This window comes from Danio rerio, chromosome 6 (genome assembly GCF_049306965.1).
Source record: "Danio rerio strain Tuebingen ecotype United States chromosome 6, GRCz12tu, whole genome shotgun sequence".
NCBI classification, from domain to species: domain Eukaryota; kingdom Metazoa; phylum Chordata; class Actinopteri; order Cypriniformes; family Danionidae; genus Danio; species Danio rerio.
The window spans coordinates 4,763,961-4,785,162 of NC_133181.1; the positions used below are offsets into that span (position 1 = coordinate 4,763,961).

The 21,202-nt window shown below is 35.1% G+C and overlaps 1 protein-coding gene across 1 annotated transcript in view; it reads left to right on the plus strand.

Annotated features, from left to right (window-relative positions):
* The window catches only part of sema5bb (sema domain, seven thrombospondin repeats (type 1 and type 1-like), transmembrane domain (TM) and short cytoplasmic domain, (semaphorin) 5Bb), a 116,614-nt gene that overhangs the window by 20,495 nt on the left and 74,917 nt on the right, over window positions 1-21,202 (plus strand). Inside the window, exon 2 of the mRNA XM_001340262.10 lies at window positions 7,265-7,331. The gene's annotated coding sequence lies outside the window, so the exon portion shown is untranslated. The remainder of the gene's footprint in view (window positions 1-7,264; window positions 7,332-21,202) is intronic.

Below are 21,202 nucleotides of genomic sequence, written 5' to 3' on the forward strand. Positions count from 1 at the left end.
ATTAGTAAATGTTCAATTATGATTAATAAATGCTGTACATGTGTTGTTCATGATTAGTTCATGTTAGTAAATGCATTAACTAATGAACCTTATTGTAAAGTGTTACCACTTTATTTTATCCTTTTTTCATTAAAACCGTAATTTTTTCGAAGTTAATATTTAAATCATTTAACTAAATATTTGCATGTTCACAGTTGTTTTGTTAGCAAATAGGAATATATATTTTTTTCAAAATTATAGTCAATATTTTATGTAATGGACTCCATTTCAACCACTTTCATTTGAACTGTAATCATTTTAGAGTTAATATTTTAATCATTAAACTAAAAATTTGCACGTTTAAAATATTTTTTAATGAAGGATTTTTATAACAACAAAAATAGTTCATTTTATTTTATTTACTTTTTATTTTACTTATTTTTAATTTTTTACTTATTTATTTAATTTAATTATTTTATTTTACTATTTTACTTGATTAATATTTTATTTTATTTTATTTCATTATTTATTTTACTATTTTATTTATTTTATTTATTATTGAATTTTTAAATTAAATTTAATTAATTAATTTTATTATTTTATTTTATTTTACATTTTATTTAATTTTATTAATTAATTTTAGTTATTTTTTATTTTATTTATTTTGTTTTATTTTGTTTTTTATTTTATCTTATTTTATTTTTGTTTATTTTATTTATTTTATCTTATTTTATTTGTTTATGTTATTTTATTTGTTTATTCAATTGTATTTTATTTATTTGTAAAACCCTAAAAAAACTCTTGTTGTTTTCTTGTACATTTATAAATGTTTAGAAAGTTTTGCTCAAAAACAAAGACCCAAAAAATACCATTTACAGAATTATTTATGACAAAATGTTCATTTTTAAGTTGTAAAATATTGCTAAAAGACTAAATAAATACTAAAAAAAAACCTAAATAAACCTGTCACCTCATGCTGTGCTGATCTCGTGATTGCTGCCATCAGATTGACCGCGGGAAAATCAGAAACATACAGGCCGTTCTGTGAGGTGCACTGAAAATAAGTTAAAATAACCCAAACCAATAGACCTCTGTTCTCGTGTCCTTTAAATACTTCATGCTCAGACACCGAGACTTCACATTTGACAGGAATAATCTCTTTATTTTTAATTTTGAGTTTGATTTGGCTCCCCTGGAAAATTGCTACCTCATTTCCCCATCTGTCTCAATCACAAACACCCACATTCAGCGCCTGCTGAGAAGGACATGGCACACATCCAGCATAACGCATGCGTTTATAAAAAACGTTTTTTAAGAATTAAGTCAAATCAGTGAGGGGAATAGAGAGTGGAACGAATAAAGCGTCTCAAAATGTGTGCTGGATTGAGATGATTACAGCATAAGTCATGTATTTCGCAGTGAGATCATGTTGGGTAAATCTGTTTCGTGTTTCTTCATGCAGATCTCCAGAATGACTTATGGTACTGGCGTGTGTTCAGACATGACATGCTCATAGTGAACCCCTGGAGAGGGTACACACCCATGAGGGGCGGAGTCTGGAATAATTAACACCAGACTAAATCCACGCTGAATGCTAACATATTGTACAACTCTTTTGTTTTAGTAGTATCCCTCTTCTTTGAGACTACAGTAGTGTAGTCAGGATATATTGATACTACTTCATTTCATAAATACGACATTCAATGGATAGTTCACTTGTTCAAAACCTATTTAAGTTTCTTTTTTGTTGAACACTAAAAAAGATATTTTGAAGAATGTTAAATAGTTCACCCAAAAATAATATCTTTACATGTCTTATTTCTGTTTTCTAAAGATATTATGATGTCAAAAATCTTACATTTTGCCTTGTTTTAGCCAAGATGTCTATGTTTGGTCATCTTTTAGATGTCTTTTAAACACAAAATTGCTTGGTGGGTCTTGTAAACCTGTTGGCATTGTGGTCAAGAAAACTGAAGTTTCTTGCTGTTGAAACCAGTCAGTAAATCTGTTTTAGATGCTAAGTGGCTGCTTTATGCTTGTTAGTGGTAATGAGATGGTTTAACAGCAAAAAAAAAAAAAAAAAAAAAAAACGGTTTGCTGGTCATTTTTACAACAAGCTCTGCCTTCACTAAAATGTACAACAAAAATGACCCTAAGTATTATATGTCAGATTTGCAAAAATGCAGACAGCGCCATCTAGTGGATTTATCATCTGACACGTGCAGTGAAATGTACACAAAGCAATGCATTTTACTTTCCAAAAAATTTGTAGGCTGAAGCATGAATTTCCAATAAGACCTGTGTTGGTCTAATCTGTCCTTTTGAGAATATTTTTAGTCGTCAGTTAGATTTTTCACTGCATGACAGCCTAAATGTTGCCTTGTTTTAGCCAAGATGTCTTTGTTTGGTCAAAAAAAAAAAAAAATTAAAATAAAAAAAATAAAAAAACGGCTTGCTGGTCATCTTTACAACAAGCTCTGCCTTCTCTAAAGCTTACAGTAAAAATGACCCTTATGAACATTTCAGATTTGCAAAAATGCAGACAGTGCCATCTAGTGGATTTGTCATCTGAAACGTGCAGTGAAATGTACCTGGAGCATTTTGGCTGAAGCAGGAATTTCCAATGAGCCTGTGTTGGTCTAATCTGTCTTTTTGAGAATATTTTTAGTCGTCAGTTAGATTATTTAACTGCATGACAGCCTAAATGTTGCCTTGTTTTAGCCAAGATGTCTACGTTTGGTCATCTTTTAGATGTATTTTAAACACAAAATTGTTTGGTGGGTCTTGTAAAACTCGTTGGCGTTTTGGTTAAATCAAGAAAATCAAAGTTTCTTGCTCTTGAGACAGTTCGGTGATATGCTAAGTGGCTGTTTTGTGCTAGTTAGTGGAAATGCGAGAATGGTTTAACAGCAAAAATAAATAAAAAAATAAAATAAAAAAAACAGGTTTGCTGGTCATCTTTACAACAAGCTCTGCCTTCTCTAAAGCTTACAGTAAAAATTACCCTAAGGAACATATTTCAGATTTGCAAAAATGCAGACAGCGCCATCTAGTGGATTTATCATCTACAAATGTGCAGTGAAATGTACACAAAGCAATGCATTTTACCTTCTAGAAAATTGTAGGCTGAAGCATAAATTTCCAATGAGCCTGTGTTGGTCTAATCTGTCTATTTGAGAATATTTTTAGTCGTCACTTAGATTTTCACTGCATGACAGCCTAAATGTTGCCTTGTTTTAGCCAAGATGTCTATGTTTGGTCATCCTTCAGATGTCTTTTAAACACAAGATTGTTTGGTGGGTCTTGTAAAACTCGTTGACGTTTTGGGTAAATCAAAAAAATCTAAGTTTCTTACTCTTGAGACAGTTCAGTAAGTCTGATATTATAGATGCTAAGTGGCTGTTTTGTGCTAGTTAGTGGAAATGCGAGAATGGTTTAACAGCAAAAAAAAAAAAAAACAGGCTTGCTGGTCATCTTTACAACAAGCTCTGCCTTCTCTAAAGCTTACAGTAAAAATAACCCTTAGGAACATATTTCAGATTCGCAAAAATGAAGACAGCGCCATCTAGTGGATTTATCATCTGAAACGTGCTGTGAAATGAACCTGGAGCAATGTATTTTATTGTAGGCTGATGCATAAATTTCCATTGGCCATATGGGCCATATTTCCAATGCGCCATATTTGATGACTAGGTGATATTTGAACTATTATTAGATGTCACCTACATTTTCATTGCATGACAGCCTAAATGTTGCCTTGTTTTAGCAAAGATGTCTTTGTTTGGTCATCCTTTAGATGTCTTTTAAACACAAAATTGTTGGGTGGATATTGTAAACTAGTTAACGTTGTGGTTAATTAAAACAAATCAGCTTTTCTTGCTGTTGAAACAGGTCAGTAAATCTGATCTGTGCTATTTTAGAAGCTTAATAGCAATTTCAGGCTAGTTCTTGGTAATTCGGAGATGGTTTAACAACAACAAAAAAAAAAAACAAGACATTGAGAAAGCCAGTTGAGTAGATTTTTTAAAGCATGATGATTTACTATTACAATTAATATGTTTTAAGTCAATCTGAATGTGTTGTAGTCAATCTGAATGTGTTGTATCATAAGTTTTAAGCTTTTTGCTTAACAACACAAGCAACATTTCTACTAGTGTCGATCTTTTGAGTCTCATAAACCCCCATCATGCAGAAAATCTCACTCTGAGAGAATAAATGAATGAATATCTCATTTTGCTCTGCTGAATTAAGCAACTTGGTTGAATGGAGCCACAAATGAATGGATGAATGAGTGAGTGAATTGATTGATCTGAAGAGAAAGTGCTACAAAAAGTTGAACTCGAAATCAACCGCCCCGTTGCGTTTTGTGTTTTTGTGTGCGCCGGGGGCCTGGAGATGGAGGAAAACCCAATAATGACAGAGGGGACTGAACATGTTTCTTGATCTCCTTTCACCTATTCTCACTGTGAAATGTCAAATTTGAATTGATTGAAAAGAAAATTACAGCTGTATTATGGGATGGCGTCGGGGGAGGGGTGTTGTTGCCACAGAAACTAGACTGCTGCTTCTCAAAGTGCTGTTCTCAGCTAATAAGTAAGCATAAGGTCTCATGCTGAATATACAGTTGGCACGAAAAGTATTTGGACACTCAGGTTATACTTAAAATGCCTGAATGTCACTGCATAAAAATAAAATAGCAACCCAAGTGGTATTTACAGTAATTAAAGGAACATGTATACTTAATAAACTGAACAATTCTCCAAAATTGTGTTATGTTTTTTGAGTGATAAAACTGGAGCTGAGTCAGATTAGATATGAAAGGAAGTCTGAGATAGAGAGACATACAGTGGGTTGTAATTAAAATATTTAGACAAAGTTATAGAGTTTCATTTGACTTGGGCAACAGGTCAAGTTACAACCTATGGAATGAACTGTACAGACCTTACAGTCACTTGTCATTTGTGACCTTACACTACCTGACTAAAGTCTTGTCGTCGATCCCAGTCGCAAGAGCAACAAATAATAACTTGACTTCTAGTTGGAAAAGTGGCAGAAGGTGGATTTTTCTGATGAATCATCTGCTGAGCTGCATCCCAATCATCACAAATACTGCAGAAGTCCTACTGGAACCAGTATGGAGCCAAGATTCTCACAGAAATCAGTCAAGTTTGGTGAAGGAAAAATCATGGTTTGGGGTTACATTCAGTATGGGGGCGTGTGAGAGATCTGCAGAGTGGATGGCAACATCAACAGCCTGAGGATTTCACTATTTATTGCGATTTAATTTGTCACGGTTAATAAATCGTAAAGGCTTCTCAACACCGTGTTTCTGCATAGAACAAAACTGCTGCAACTTGAAGTTATGCCGACTGTGCACTAGTTTAAAGTTCCGAGCTTGTAGCTGGGGAGGTTTTTAACTAAGGGTTATTCACATATTCCATATTTTACGCGCACAAGTTCGTTATTTCCATTGGAGGCATGTGGTTTGCATGCATATTAGTGCCTTTCAGACAAAGATTCAGCAGTCTTTGACTATATTTGTTCTATGGAAAAGGGAAATATTTAACTAATATGATGCTTAAATTTACATTAGACAATTTTTATTTATTTATTTATTTATTTATTTGGTTATTTATTTATTTATTTATTTATTTATTTATTTATTTATGTATCTATTTATTTCTTTATTTATTTCTTTATTTATCTATATATTTATGTATCTATTTATCTATTTATTTCTTTATTTCCTTCTTTATTTATCTATTTATTTATGTATTTATTTATTTATTTATTTCTTTCTTTATCTATTTATTTATTTATCTATTTATTTCTTTATTTATTTATTTCTTTATTTCTTTCTTTCTTTATTTATTTATTTATCTATCTATCTGTTTATTTATCTATTTATTTATTTATTTATTTATCTATTTATTTATTTATTTATTTTTGTTCTGTCATTTATTTTCAGTGTAAAATTAATACTTATGTTTAAATGCCAAAAAATGTTTTTCACTTAGTTCTAAGTCCAAAGACAAATGGATTATAATGTTTTTTATTGCTATTTTGTGTTGTATTTATTAGTTACTGAGCAGCGATTAAATAACTCTTTAAAATATAAGAGGTTTTCATGTGATTTTCTACATCCCTACATGGCAAAGATTAAATAAATCAGTTATCAGAAATGATACTATAACTTTTATGTTTAGATATGTAAAAACTTCCTTGCTCTGTTAAACAGATATTAGGGAAATAAATATACAGCTGAAGTCAGAATTATTAGCCCCCTTAGATTTTTTTTTTATATTTCCTAAATGATGTTTAACAGAGCAAGGAAATTTTCACAGTATGTCTGATAATATTTTTTCTTCTGGAAAAAGTCTTATTTGTTTTATTTTGGCTAGAATAAAATCAGTTTTAAATTTTTTTAAAAACCATTTTACGGTCAAAATTATTAGCCCCTTTAAGCTAAATTTTTTGATAGTCTACAGAACAAACCACTGTTATACAATAACTTGCCTAATTACCCTAACCTGCCTAGTTAACCTAATTAACCCAGTTAAGCCTTTAAATGTCACTTTAGGCTGTATAGAAGTGTCTTGAAAAATATCTAATCAAATATTATTTACTGTCATCATGGCAAAGATAAAATAAATCAGTTATTAGAGATGAGTTATTAAAACTATTATGTTTAGAAGTGGATTGAAAAAAATCTCTTCGTTAAACAGAAATTGGGGGAAAAATTAAACAGGCGGGCGAATAATTCAGGGGGGCTAATAATTCTGACTTCAACTGTACATGGGGGCTAATAATTCACGAGGGCTAATAATTCTGGCTTCAACTGTATCTTAATTCAACCACCACCCACTACCCTTCTGAATTTTTAATTTCATATGTGATTTCACAAAACAAAAGTGAAGCAAAAAGATCCTATTGCATTAGTGCATCAATTTAACATCACTGAGACATCTGAAAGTGTAGCATCATTGCTGAAACACTCTCTGAAGCTGCCGTACACATGCGAGGTGCACCAGCCTCAGTTTTGGGAACAATTAGAGGAATTTTAACCCTTGCGTTCCCCACAGACGCCACACACACATATACGCGCCGCCATGCCCCCAGCAGCCTCCCTCCATTCAGAAAGTTAACAGTTTGTTTTTCACAGCGCTGAATGCCTCACTGCACACATTACCCAAGCCCCTTCATCTCCCCCCTTTACTCCGGTCCGTGAGAGAGAGGCTGACTAAAATTATTTCTCCCTCTCTCTGTCTGTCTGTTTCTCCGTAAGGATTCAGATCTGAAGTGTATCCGATGCGCTCCTGAGGAATGAGCCCTTGCTGACAGCACACTCCAGGGTGAGTACACTTATTTTGTGCACGAGACTATGCACTTTATTTTGTTGCGCTGCTTCTTTTTTGTCTGGAAAGCAATTTTGCCCACATGTCTTCCCTCCCCTCGTGTCCTCCCGTATCTTTTCCGATTTCTTCCCCCTCTCTCTCTCTCTTTGCGCTCCATCCTGTCTTCCGTCGCTCCCTCTTTCTGTCCCCTCCCTCACTCCGTGTCTTTGTTGAGGTATTCTGATAAATAGTTTGGCCGTCATCTCCAGACCTCCCCCATTGTGTGTCCAATTTTCTTTGTTCTCTCAGCCTGTGGATTTGAGTGTGTGTATATGTGTGTGTGTGTGTGATTGACCACTTCAAGTGTGTTTTAGTGAATAGAAAGGTCTGCCATGCAAGAATTTAGCCATATTGTTCTTAGTGTCACCGCGTTTTCATTCTTTTGTGTCTGTTTATTCTGTCTGTCAATTCGGTTAAAGGGTTAGTTCACCCTAAAATCTAAATTTACTGTTTACTCACCCTCAAGCGATTTTTCTGTTGAACACAAAAGAAGATATTTTGAAGAATGCTGGAAATATGACTTTCATAGTAGGAAAAAAATACTATGGAAGTCAATGGTTACAGGTTTTCAACATCCTTCAAAATATCTTATTTTGTCTTCAACAGAAGAAAGAAACTCCTGAAGGCTTGAAACAAGTGAAAGGTGAGGAATTTGTGACAGAATTAAATAAAGTTTGGGAAAATGATCCCTTTCAGTTATTTTCGCTGCTGAAAAATCCAGCTAAAACCAGCCTAAGCTGGTTGGCTGGTTTTAGCTGGTCGACCAGGCTGGTTTTTAGAGGGGTTTTGGCCACTTCCAGGCTGGTTTCCAGCCATTTCCAGCCTGGTCTTAGCTGGTCAGGCTGGGAGATGACCAGCTAAAACCAGCTTGACCAGCCTAGCCAAGCTGGGAGTCCAGCCAAAACCAGCTCTATCTATCTATCTATCTATCTATCTATCTATCTATCTATCTATCTATCTATCTATCTATCTATCTATCTATCTATCTATCTATCTATCTGTCTGTCTGTCTGTCTGTCTGTCTGTCTGTCTGTCTGTCTGTCTGTCTGTCTGTCTGTCTGTCTGTCTGTCTGTCTGTCTGTCTGTCTGTCTGTCTGTCTGTCTGTCCGTTAGTCCGTCCGTCCGTCCGTCCGTCCGTCCATCCATCCATCCATCTGGACAAGTGTAGCGTTGTGTAATTATATTAGTCTGTAGTCATGATTGTTAATTTTGTGGCTCCGTCTGTCTGGGTTTCACTGTTCTATATTTCTCTCTGCTCATTTTAGTTCCATTTCAATGTAATTTGGTTTCATTTTCAATGCAATCAAATTCATGTTTTTGTTGTCATGGCAGTAATTTGACCTGCAGATATGGAAGAATTTCGATCTAGTGTATATTGTAGAATATGGTTTGCTTACACCAAGTATATACAGTTTATATAAGAAAAGTTTAAGGTCTGTGATCTTTTTTTGAAAGATTATTAATATATTAATAATAATATATAATAATAATAATGCAATAATACTTTAGTGTTATTAATTTTTCAATGCACGAAATTTAAAGATTTCAAAAGGCTCCCGCAATACTACAGAATGAAGTATTGGTAGTAAATAGGGCCAAACAATATATCGTATTAGCCAGGGGTGTCCAAACTCTGTCCTGCATAGTTTGGTTCCAACTTGCTTCAACACAACAGCCAGAAAGTTTCCAGTACAGGGGTGTCCAAACTCGGTTCTGGAGGGGCGGTGTACAGGTGAGTTTAGCTCCAACCCTAATCAAACACACCTGAATCAGCTAATCAAGCTCTTACTAGACATACTAGAAACTTCCTGGCAGGTGTGTTGAAGCAAGTTGGAGACGTAATGTGTCAAATTTAAGAGATATTATATATTATATTATTTTTAAATAATTTATACAATGATGACCATGTTATTTTAAATTGATTGTTAAATTTCTGTACGTGAATAATGTTAGACCCTCTAAAAAACCATGAAGCATATATAACTATTGTCTTTGCTCTGTTGTTTTTATATATGATTGTAAAGCTTTGACATCTCTTAAATAATTTGTATATAGGAAATATATAACAGAAAAACTGTTTTATATTTGTTTATTATTATTTTTAAATTGTAATAACATTTTGCAGTATTTCTTGTTTTATTGAATTATTTCTTAAAAAATAAATGCGGCCTTAGTAAAAATAAGAGACTTTATAAATCCATTTATTGATTTTCTTCTTGGCTTAGTCCCTTTATTAGTCTGGGGTCGTCACAGCGGAATGAACCATCAACCTATCCAGCTTATGTTTTACACAGCGGATGCCCTTCCAGCTGCAACCCATCACTGGGAAACAGTCATTCACACACATACACTACGGTCAGTTTTAGCTTACCAAATTCCCCTATAGCGCATGTATTTGAACTGTGATGGAAACTGGAGAACCCGGAGGAAACCCATGCCAACACGGGGAGAACATGCAAACTCCACACAAAAACTCAAACCAGCGACCTTCTTGCTGTGAGGCAATCATGCTACCTACTGCGCCACCATGATGCCCCGACTTCATAAATATTTATAAATATCATCATTAATATTATGTTTTTATCTAAAATTTTAAAAGTATAAAATAATTTTTACTACATTTATTAACAATAATAATTGTATTGCCACTTTATGTTGGCTATTTATAAAGGTGAACTATTTGAAAATAACCTTTATTGAATGCTGTAAAAATCATGCTGGATGTGTTGGAAAAACTAACTTAATATAGACTGTTTTTATAGAAAAAGGCTGAAGGAATGTTTGGGAATTCATTTTTGTTTGGAAAAGTCTCTGAAATGTTATGAATATAAACTGTAGGATTTATTTCATAACTCAGGATTAATTGCTAGCAGAAAACCTAAACACAAGCATGATGAAAATTCATGGATCTGCAAGTTTGAGTCTAAGTAGATGTTGTCCATTATTCAGGGCCAGCCGTCGATGTGCAACCATTCATGAACAAATATGCAAATATCATACAGCTGTGAGCCGCGATTCAGTTTCAGACTCATAAAGTTAATTTAAACCTTCTTTTCCCACTTTAATGCAGTGAATTTTTAAATTCACAGACTGATGCTGTGTATGACACAAAGAGAAAGAGAGATGCACAGAGAAAAGGAGAGTGAGAGAATGAGTGAAACGTGAATGCATTTTACACAGGTAATCACACATGTGAAAACGTAGCTCTATATACATTTCTGGAGATCGCGCATTATGTAGCCGGAGGAACATATGACTGCATTTCATCTTTAAATCTAATGCGGTATGATGGCATTTTTTTTCGCGCTTGGCAGCAGGCCGCTTACCTCCGTATGGACGGCTTTCCCGCTGTTACCAGTTTGTCCAGTGGCTAGCCATGTACATTCGCGGACTTGTCACTTGTCGGTTGGGAATAGGGAAGGTGGTTGGCGGGTCAATTGGTGCTTTTGAAAACACTGTCGGTTGGGTTTAGGGAAGTGGGTGCGCACAGGTCAATCGATACTTTTCAAAAAACACTGTCGGTTGGGTTTAGGGAAGGCGGTGGCCAGGGCAATAGGAGCTTTTCAAAAAACACTGTCAGTTGGGTTTAGGTAAGGCGAAGGGCGGGACAATCGGTGCTTTTCAGAAAACACTGTCGGTTGGATTTAGGAAAGGTGGTGGGCGGGACAATCGGTGCTTTTCAAAAAACACTGTCGGTTGGATTTAGGAAAGGTGGTGGGCGGGACAATCGGTGCTTTTCAAAAAACACTGTCGGTTGGATTTAGGAAAGGTGGTGGGCGGGACAATCGGTGCTTTTCAAAAAACACTGTCGGTTGGATTTAGGAAAGGTGGTGTGCGGGACAATCAGTGCTTTTCAAAAAAGACTGTCGGTTGGATTTAGGGAAGGTGGTGGGCGGGTCAATCAGTGCTTTTGAAAACACTGTTGGTGGGTTTAGAAAAGGCGATCAGTGGGTCAATCGGAGCTTTTTAAAAAACACTGTTGGTTGGGTATAGGGAAGCGGTGGGCGGGACAATCAGTGCTTTTGAAAATGCTGTTGTTGGGTTTAGGGAAGGCGGTGGGCGGGTCAATCGGTGCTTTTGAAAACACTGTTGGTTGGTTTTAGGGAAGTGGGTGCGCACAGGTCAATCAGTACTTTTGAAAACAGTATCGGTTGGGTTTATGTAAGGGTGTGAGTGGGTGGACCAGTCGGTTGGTCATTCAGTCTACAGCGGCGACTGGTGGATTTATGTGAGAACAGCAGTCACAAGCGGCACTCGCTTTGAGATCTCAAAAAATCGTACAAAGTGGCCTCTTGTGAATTCGCAAAAACAAAAGCTGCAAAACTAACTTAGCTCATTGGCGCTGTCCAGAAATGTATATAGGGGTACGTTTGCAGAATGAGCCTGTGTTTGGTAACCACATACTGTACTGCAGACTTCATTCATGAAAATATTCTTATGCAAAATTAGAATTTGAATTGTGTCAAAACTGACGGCTGGAGGGGCGTGGTTAATTATGTTAGCCACGCCCAGTACCTCAGACAGACCTAATCTGATAATTTAACTGAAAACAAACAGGTAGTGCTTTTTCAGATTTCAGTTAAAGATTACAAGGCCAAACTATTAATTTTTTTAATGACATGCAGAGATGAATTGTTCACCACAAAACTAGCAATGCGAGCTCACAAAATCGATATGGTTAGTTTTGATTTCATGTGTACTTTAAGTCCTGTCCACACAGGTTTTTTTTCAAAGTCGCACTTTTTTTCTGTGCACTTTAAAACACTGAATTATTAAATTCACCGTCGGATGCTTCTGACGCTTTCAGTGACACAAAGAGAAAGAGAGACGGCCGGAGAAAAGGAGAGTGAGAGAATGAGTGAAACGTGAATGGCGTGAGGATGGACACAATAAAAGGCCGGTCTTGTTGCCGTGCTGTTTAAGATTCTGCCCGGTGTCGGGTCCGTGGTCAGGCCTGAGTGAAAGTGCTCAGCTTTGGCGGATGACCACGTGCTCGCACGGAGCGCCTGTAAAGCTCAACGGACTTCATTCACGTGCTAAAGAGCCTCCGCTCTGGCAGATATTTGGCCGCCTGCACAGAGAAGGCTTTCACGCAGAGACAGTGAAGGAGTGGAGGGGAGAAATAGCAAACAAGGACACATCTGAAAAGGCAAACGCTTTCAGAGATACAACAAATATATGTGGAGCTGCTAATTTATTGGATCAGACTCACTGTATGTCTATCTCAGGATGACTGCATTGACTGTTGGCTGGCCCATCGTAGTGCCCTAACTAGGGGTGGTGCGTGGACGTCCAGCTGCGTGAATGGGAACACACTTCATTCGGGGTCTTTTTAAGGGGATGAAGGTTTCGGTTGTGTGACCCCTTTCAGTTCTTGGAGGAATAGTGGGATTGAGGGTGGCCGGACTCCCATGGGCTGAAACTGTATGGTCTCTGTGGCCGATGTCAAAGGCCATGTTTGTTGAGGAGGAGGTTTTTTAGCAGGTAGTTTTAGTGATTCTAGACAAATTAGCTTAAATTGCATGCGCTTTGCATTTTAATTCTAGCGCATCTGCAAAATAGAAGCTCTTTATCTTGTGCCCCTTTGAGGGCAGTGTCTGTTCAGTTGTTTTCTGTCATATTGATGATGTGCTGTGCATTTTACACTGGTAATCACATACTGCAGACCCTATCTATGAAAGCGTTCTCATGCAAAATCATTGCTGTGAATGAAATGTGATGATTTGCATATGATTTATTGTGGAATTCATGAATGTGGCTGTAGATGCATCAATTACCTGATCCTGCTTCCAACAACATGGTGCTGCAGTTCTTTTAAAAGACTCAAAAAAGACGCACTCTCATCATTTTCTTACCGTCTACTTCTTCCAAACCAGTTTGAGTTTCTTTCTTCTGTTAAACACAAAAGAAGATAGTTCGAAGAAAGCAGAAAACCTGTAACCATTGACTTCCAACAAATACTATGGAAGTCAATGGTTACAGGTTTTCAGCATTCTTCAAAATGTCTTTTTTTGTGTTTAACAGAAGAAGGATACTAAAACCAAGTACGTTGATATTTGGTTGATTTTAGGTTGTGTTGGAAAGTGACCAAAATCCAACGTCTGATAGATGTCATAGTGGTAACGTCCACACAACGTCAAGGTGTAACATGATTATTCGTTGATATTTGGCTGATTTTAGGTTGATTTTAGGTTGGACATTGATGTTGACCTGACATTGGGTTTTGACGTCAACCTGATTTTCATTTCCAAATAAAATCCAACACCCCCATGACGTTGGGGTACATTGGGGTACAACGTAAATATGATGTCATGTTGACATCTTGTGCCTACAGGGTAGTGTCATCACTGATTAAGTTGACAAAAAAGTGCATGTTAAAAGGACAGTTCACTTAAAAATGAACATTCGCTCACTATTTATTCTCCCATCACTTGTTTCAAACCATTTTCAGTTTATTTTCTTATGTTGAAGAGAAAAAAAAGACATTTTGAAGAAAGCTAGAAGGAAAAACCTTCTATGGAAGTCAATGGTTACAGGTTTTCAGCATTCTTCAAAATATCTTCTTTTGTGTTTAACAGAAGAAAGATACTCAAACTGGTTTGGAACAAATGAAAGGAGATTAAATGATAACAGAATGTTCAGTTTTGGGTGAACTATCTCTTTAAAACTAGATGTAAACATGGCCTTATGCAGTAATAAGGTGAAAGCTAGAGGGCAGTATGATGCCAACAACTGTTGTTTCTTTTTACACTAATGATACTTAGTGGGACATATTACTGACAAATAAAGGATTATTTTCATGCAGATGTTTGCACAACACAAATAAACATCACAAAAGAACCTTGCAATAATGTGTATGTCTATGATTTGTGGTTGAATATGTTTTCCTTACTAATCTATCTCCATACGGACAACTAAATTTGAAGCGCTCAGTGTGACACTGAGTCTGTATTGAAAGAACAAACCCATGTTACGAAGCTCAAAATATTTTAGACCTCGTTTACACCTTTGTTTACCCAGCAGGCACACAACCTCATAAGACAATAATATTAGGCTAGATTTAGGTCTTGACGTTAGGTGACCAAAATTCAATGTCTAGCCCGTGTCTAAGGACAACGTTAGTTTGACGTCCAATAACGATGTCAAAGTACGTTGGTATTTGGTTGATTTTAGGTTGTGTTGGAAAGTGACCAAATCCAATGTCTGATAGATGTCATAGTGGTAATATCCACACAACGTCAAGGTGTAGCATGATTAGACATTGATATTTGCTTGATTTTAGGTTGGACATTGATGTTGACCTGACATTGGGATACAACGTCAATATGACGTCATGTTGACATCTTGTGCCTACAGGATATTGTCATCACTGATTAAGTTGACAAAAAAGTGCATGTTAAAAGGACAGTTCACCCAAAAATGAACATTCGCTCACTATTTATTCTCCCTTAACTTGTTTCAAACCATTTTCAGTTTATTTTCTTATGTTGAAGAGAAAAAAAAGACATTTTGAAGAAAGCTAGAAGGAAAAACCTTCTATGGAAGTCAATGGTTACAGGTTTTCAGCATTCTTCAAAGTATCTTCTTTCGTGTTTAACAGAAGAGAGATACTCAAACTGGTTTGGAACAAATGAAAGGAGATTAAATGATAACAGAATGTTCAGTTTTGGGTGAACTATCTCTTTAAAACTAGATGTAAACATGGACTTATGCAGTAATAAGGTGAAAGCTAGAGGGCAGTATGATGCCAACAACTGTTGTTTCTTTTTACACTAATGATACTTAGTGGGACATATTACTGACAAATAAAGGATTATTTTCATGCAGATGTTTGCACAACACAAATAAACATCACAAAAGAACCTTGCAATAATGTGTATGTCTATGATTTGTGGTTCAATATGTTTTCCTTACTAATCTATCTCCATACGGACAACTAAATTTGAAGCGCTCATTGTGACACTGAGTCTGTATTGAAAGAACAAACCCATGTTACGAAGCTCAAAATATTTTAGACCCCGTTTACACCTTTGTTTACCCAGCAGGCACACAACCTCATAAGACAATAATATTAGGCTAGATTTAGGTCTTGACGTTAGGTGACCAAAATTCAATGTCTAGCCCGTGTCTAAGGACAACGTTAGTTTGACGTCCAATAACGATGTCAAAGTACGTTGGTATTTGGTTGATTTTAGGTTGTGTTGGAAAGTGACCAAATCCAATGTCTGATAGATGTCATAGTGGTAATATCCACACAACGTCAAGGTGTAACATGATTAGACATTGATATTTGCTTGATTTTAGGTTGATTTTAGGTTGGACATTGATGTTGACCTGACATTGGAATACAACGTCAATATGACGTCATGTTGACATCTTGTGCCTACAGGGTAGTGTCATCACTGATTAAGTTGACAAAAAAGTGCATGTTAATAGGACAGTTCACCCAAAAATGAACATTCGCTCACTATTTATTCTCCCATCACTTGTTTCAAACCATTTTCAGTTTATTTTCTTATGTTGAAGAGAAAAAAAAAAGACATTTTGAAGAAAGCTAGAAGGAAAAACCTTCTATGGAAGTCAATGGTTACAGGTTTTCAGCATTCTTCAAAGTATCTTCTTTCGTGTTTAACAGAAGAGAGATACTCAAACTGGTTTGGAACAAATGAAAGGAGATTAAATGATAACAGAATGTTCAGTTTTGGGTGAACTATCTCTTTAAAACTAGATGTAAACATGGCCTTATGCAGTATAACTACTTCTTTAGGACCATTTCAGTTTCTTTGTTCAAGCAGGACTGTGATGGGACCATCTTTTTCACTAGCATCTGGACTAAACCGGCGGCTCCAGCTGTCTGGACTTTCCTGAGTTCACCTTGAAACGCTTCCCGCAGTCCCAGCTGCTCATTATCACTTCTCTTGTCTTTCTTTATAACTTCCCTCCCTCTTTCTCTTTCCCTGACGGAGGACAATTAAAGATAAATAGAGTCTATAAAGCCTCCTGTATCAGCGTCCTGATGCTGCAGTGCTTGTAAAGCAGTGACAGTGAGGCTGTGTTTATCTGAGACCATCTATTGCGGATTACTTTTAATCCTCGTGTTTATTCCAGACTGTTTACACAGGTCATTGTTGTCTTTCAGTGACATGCTTGAGGAAAGACTTTGGGATCGAGATCTGATTTTTGGCAGAAGTTTAGTTTTAACGCCCTTTTGTGTTTGCCCTCTCGCTTATTGTCCTTGTTCCTCGCGAAACGCAATATCTGTGGAATTCAGTTGTTTACACATTGCATAATCTCAGCGTGTTGAAGGAATGTTTGGGGTTGAGTACAATTGATACAATTACAGCAACATCTTTCGACAGCGTTTGAGGTCTGCTTTTGATTATCACAAATTTGCGAGTTTGTAGAAACAAATGTTCGTTTTACATTACATCACGTACAATAAAAGATTGCAGGGCAAGGATGGGTTTCAAAACAGAGATAATTGGTCCAAACTGTGTGTTTGTTCGTTGTGAATTGTACACCTAGAGCAGGGGTGCCCAAACTCGCTCCTGGAGGGTCGGTGTCCTGCAAGGTTTAGGCCCCGTTTACACTAGTGCGTTTTAGTTTTAAAACGGCGTTTTAAAATGAAAACGATCCGCGTCTACACCAGCGTTTCACCCAGTGTTTCTGAACAGCTCTCCGTCTACACCAAAACACTGAAAACGCACATCACATGACCACACACACACACTCTACCCAGAGCAGAGCTGTGCTCGGAGTGTATATTAAGCATCTCCCCCTGGATCTAATCTCACTATATTTGTTAAACGTGATATTTCATTCATCTTGTTGTCTATATCTAACAACATATTCCCCGACTTTGGTCTTTTGAATCTATTACTTGTTCTCAGGTAACGTGTTTTGGCTGATCGCAGAGATAAGTTTAGAATGAAAAGGTTCTATCTGACATTTTTGTCAAAATTGAGTTTTTGACATATTCTTATTAAATGACAGCTTATTTGCATTATGTGATTTTTTAAATAAGTTGTTTAGTTTAAATTTTAAGACTCTTTAAAAAAAAATGTTGCAGTCATACTGTTTGCTATATAAATAGCAAAAACTTTGAAGCTCAATATCTCAAAATCATCCAGAACGCAGAGGGAACCTTATAATTTAAAGCTGACTATTTGCTTAAATTGTAAACTTTAACAGTTATCCTGTTTTTAAAGTATTTTACAAAATATTTAACAAAATGTTAAAATGCAAATGTTTTTGAAAAGTTTTAGGCAAATCGTTGCTTAAGCTAATGTTGAATTCCTAAAAAAAAATCCTGTCAGTAAAGCATTGACTGGAACATTGCTTAAAACATGTTTAACTTTTTTGTGAATCTTTTTATGAACAGAAACAAATCAATTGACATCTTCTGTTGTGATAAATGGCATTCTGCCAACAGAGCTACAGTTGTATTGACCTGCGACTCTGCTGTACAGGGAAGCATGAGCAGTGTGTATTTCCACATAAAGGCCTTTAAACTCAGTCTGGATTAGAGCGGGTTGTCGAGACGACAGCAGTGATGCAGAGCCAAACGCTGCACCTGAGGGTCGCAGACTTTACACAGACACTGTTCTGATTCACTTTGTGCTTTACTGAGCTGTGCAGTGGGAGTTAAGTCATTTTTGGTCTCCCAACAGATATTAAATCTCGAAATTTTGACTTTATTCTCAAAATAATACAACTTAATTTTGATAACATTTTGACAATATTCTCACAATTTTGCCTTTATTCTTGAAATATTACGACTTTATTTTCATTAAAAAAAAACACACACACACAAAAAAATTCCTTCTTATTATCAGTGCTAAAAACAGCTGAACAGCTATTTTCCTAGAAGGCATTTTTAGGGATTTTGAATACGCATAGAAAGTTCAAAAGAACAGATATATATATAAAAAATTAATAAATAAATAAAGTGTCAAGTTTGCATAAATTAATGCATCATGCCAACTTTTTATGAGTTCATGCATTGATCTACAGTATATGGTCCAGACAGACAGAATGTACTCAATCAAAAAACACAGCAAAATATTTTCAAAATCATAATTACAGCAAGCGGAAAAGCAGTTTAACTCAACTAATCTTATTATCGTGATTTATTTTTATACATTCCTCACTACGTGTTATGTCTGGAAAGAATTTACACTTTGAAAAGTCTCTATTATATAATAGCATTAGTTCATAATCTTACGTTCTTCAAATCAGTCATTGTTTAATGGGTTTGAGACTGCTTTGCCTCTAAACCAGACGTGACCTCATGCAATGTCGCAACATTCAGCAGAAACAACACAAGGACATTTGACATGGGTCTGAAAAATTAAGATGTCCGTGCGAATCGCCTGTAAACATGCTTGAAGTCTTGGATAACTGGAATAACACACATTGTTTAAATTGTCCGCTCATAGTCTAATCCGGTTTTGGGTAAGTTACTTCAAAAAAGTAATTAGGAATTACATCATTCAAATTGTATTTAAATGACTTTTCTAAATACTTCGTTTTAAAATTTGCTTAGTTATTCGATAAGTAATTTAAGTACTGAATATTTAGATGGTGGCTGGTTAATTACTGAATAACTGAACTAAAAATATCTGTTGATGAACAGTTTACGTATTCAGTGATTCACAAGTGCGGTTGTGAATTGTATTATGGGATGTTGATCTCTGCTCTGTCGACATTTGATATTGAAAATTCAACTCTGCAGTTCAACAAAGTGACTTTTATTGACATTTTAGTTATTTTAAATATTGTTATGTATAAGAAATAATATATAGAGAAATATGTCTGTAAAATAACAGAAAATGTGCTGGCAGTTTGTTATACAGTACACTCTCAGAAATTAAGGAATGCGAGTTGTCACTGGGGTGGTACCTTTTCAAAAGATAGAAATTTTTACCTAAAAGGTCCATATTAATACCTTAAGGGTACATATTAGTACCTAAAAAGTACAAAAGTGCTCCTCTTAAATTTTTTAGGTACTAGTATATACTTTTAATGTGCCAATATGGACCTTTTAAGTACAAATGTGTACCTTTTGAAAAGGTACCACCCCAGTGACAGCTCGCATATATTTCTGAGAGTGTAATATTCAACACCAACCCAGATAATATATCACTTTAAGCTATTAAAAATGTTCATAAAAGTCCCTTTTTCAAACCTTTCAGGGTTAAAAATGTTTGGAAAAACATCAAGTTTCCATAATGCAATTCAAAACATAAATAAATGTGGAAAGATAAAAACATGTAGCACAAAATATGGAAAACTAATCATTTACAACTATTTGAATGTAGTTTGCAGTATTGGATAAAGTTTGGGTTTATGTTAATTTAAGGAAATATACAAATGGTGTAAAGAGCTTATAATACACTGTAAACAAATGCAGGGTACCACACAATTCATTCATGTTGTTCCAACACAAATAGGTTAAGTTAACTATTAATGAAGATAAAACAATTTTCATTTTATAATAATTTAATTATTTTAATAATAATTAATTTTAAGTTTTACCCCCCCCCCCCCCCCCCCCCAAAAAAAAAAAAAAAAAAACTCAAGAATTGTGTTGCTTAAGCTTATTTTAAATAAGTTCTGTACTTTGATATTTTTGTGTGTACTGTATGTAAGCATAAAAGATGGAATTATTTGTAGAGATAATTGAATGATGTAGATGGGGTGGGGGAAAAATAATAAGCTGAATTGTTCTTCCATCCGCTCCATTTCCAACTGGTTGAAATCAGTTGTTATTTCTGAGTTAATATTCAGATACAGCTGAAGTCAGAATTATTAGCCCCCCTGAATTATTAGCCCCCACTGTTTATTTTTTCCCCAATTTCTGTTTAACGGAGAGCAGATTTTTTCAACACATTTCTAAACATAATAGTTTTAATAACTCATCTCTAATAACTGATTTATTTTATCTTTGTCATGATGACTGTGAATAATATTTTACTAGATATTTTTCAATACACTTCTATACAGCTTAAAGTGACATTTAAAGGCTTCACTAGGTTAATTAGGTTACCTAGGCAGGTTAGGGTAATTAGGCGAGTTATTGTATAACGATGGTTTGTTCTGTAGATTATCGAGAAAAAATATAGCTTAAAGGGGCTAATAATTTTGTCCCTAAAATTGTGTTTAAAAAATTTAAAGCTGCTTTTATTCTAGCCGAAATAAAACAAATAAGACTTTCTCCAGAAGAAAAAATATTATCAGACATACTGTGAAAATTTCCTTGCTCTATTAAACATCATATGGAAAATATTTAAAAAAGAAGAAAAAAAATTGTAGGGGGCTAATAATTCTGACTTCAACTGTATGTTTTGTTGATTGTGATAAAATGTATTTGTGTTTTATTTTAAAGGTGTATTATATTGTTCAAAATAAAAAATATCAAAGCAAAATCAAATCAATATTTAAATTAATAATGTAAATATCTGTGCATAGAAATGAGATGAAACTAACTTTAAATTCTTTAAATTTGAGTCAAATAGATTTGTTTAAATAAAGCAATGCTTAAAGTTTAAGCATTATTTCTATCACAACACCAAACATTTTAAATTAATTTCATACAAACTGTATATTGAGATGAATTTCTAAAACCTTTCATTGTTTTAAAGCATGTAAAGCATGAGAGTTAAATTGAGTAATTATGCTAAATATCTAAATATATAAATACAATTACAATTAAAAGTTTTCTATTTAATTTGAACCTGATATTGTCATGAAGCACTTTGTCAATTGTTATTTTTTCTAATGTATATGCAAGTGTATAAGCTTTTTAGTTAAGAAAAAAAAAAATATAT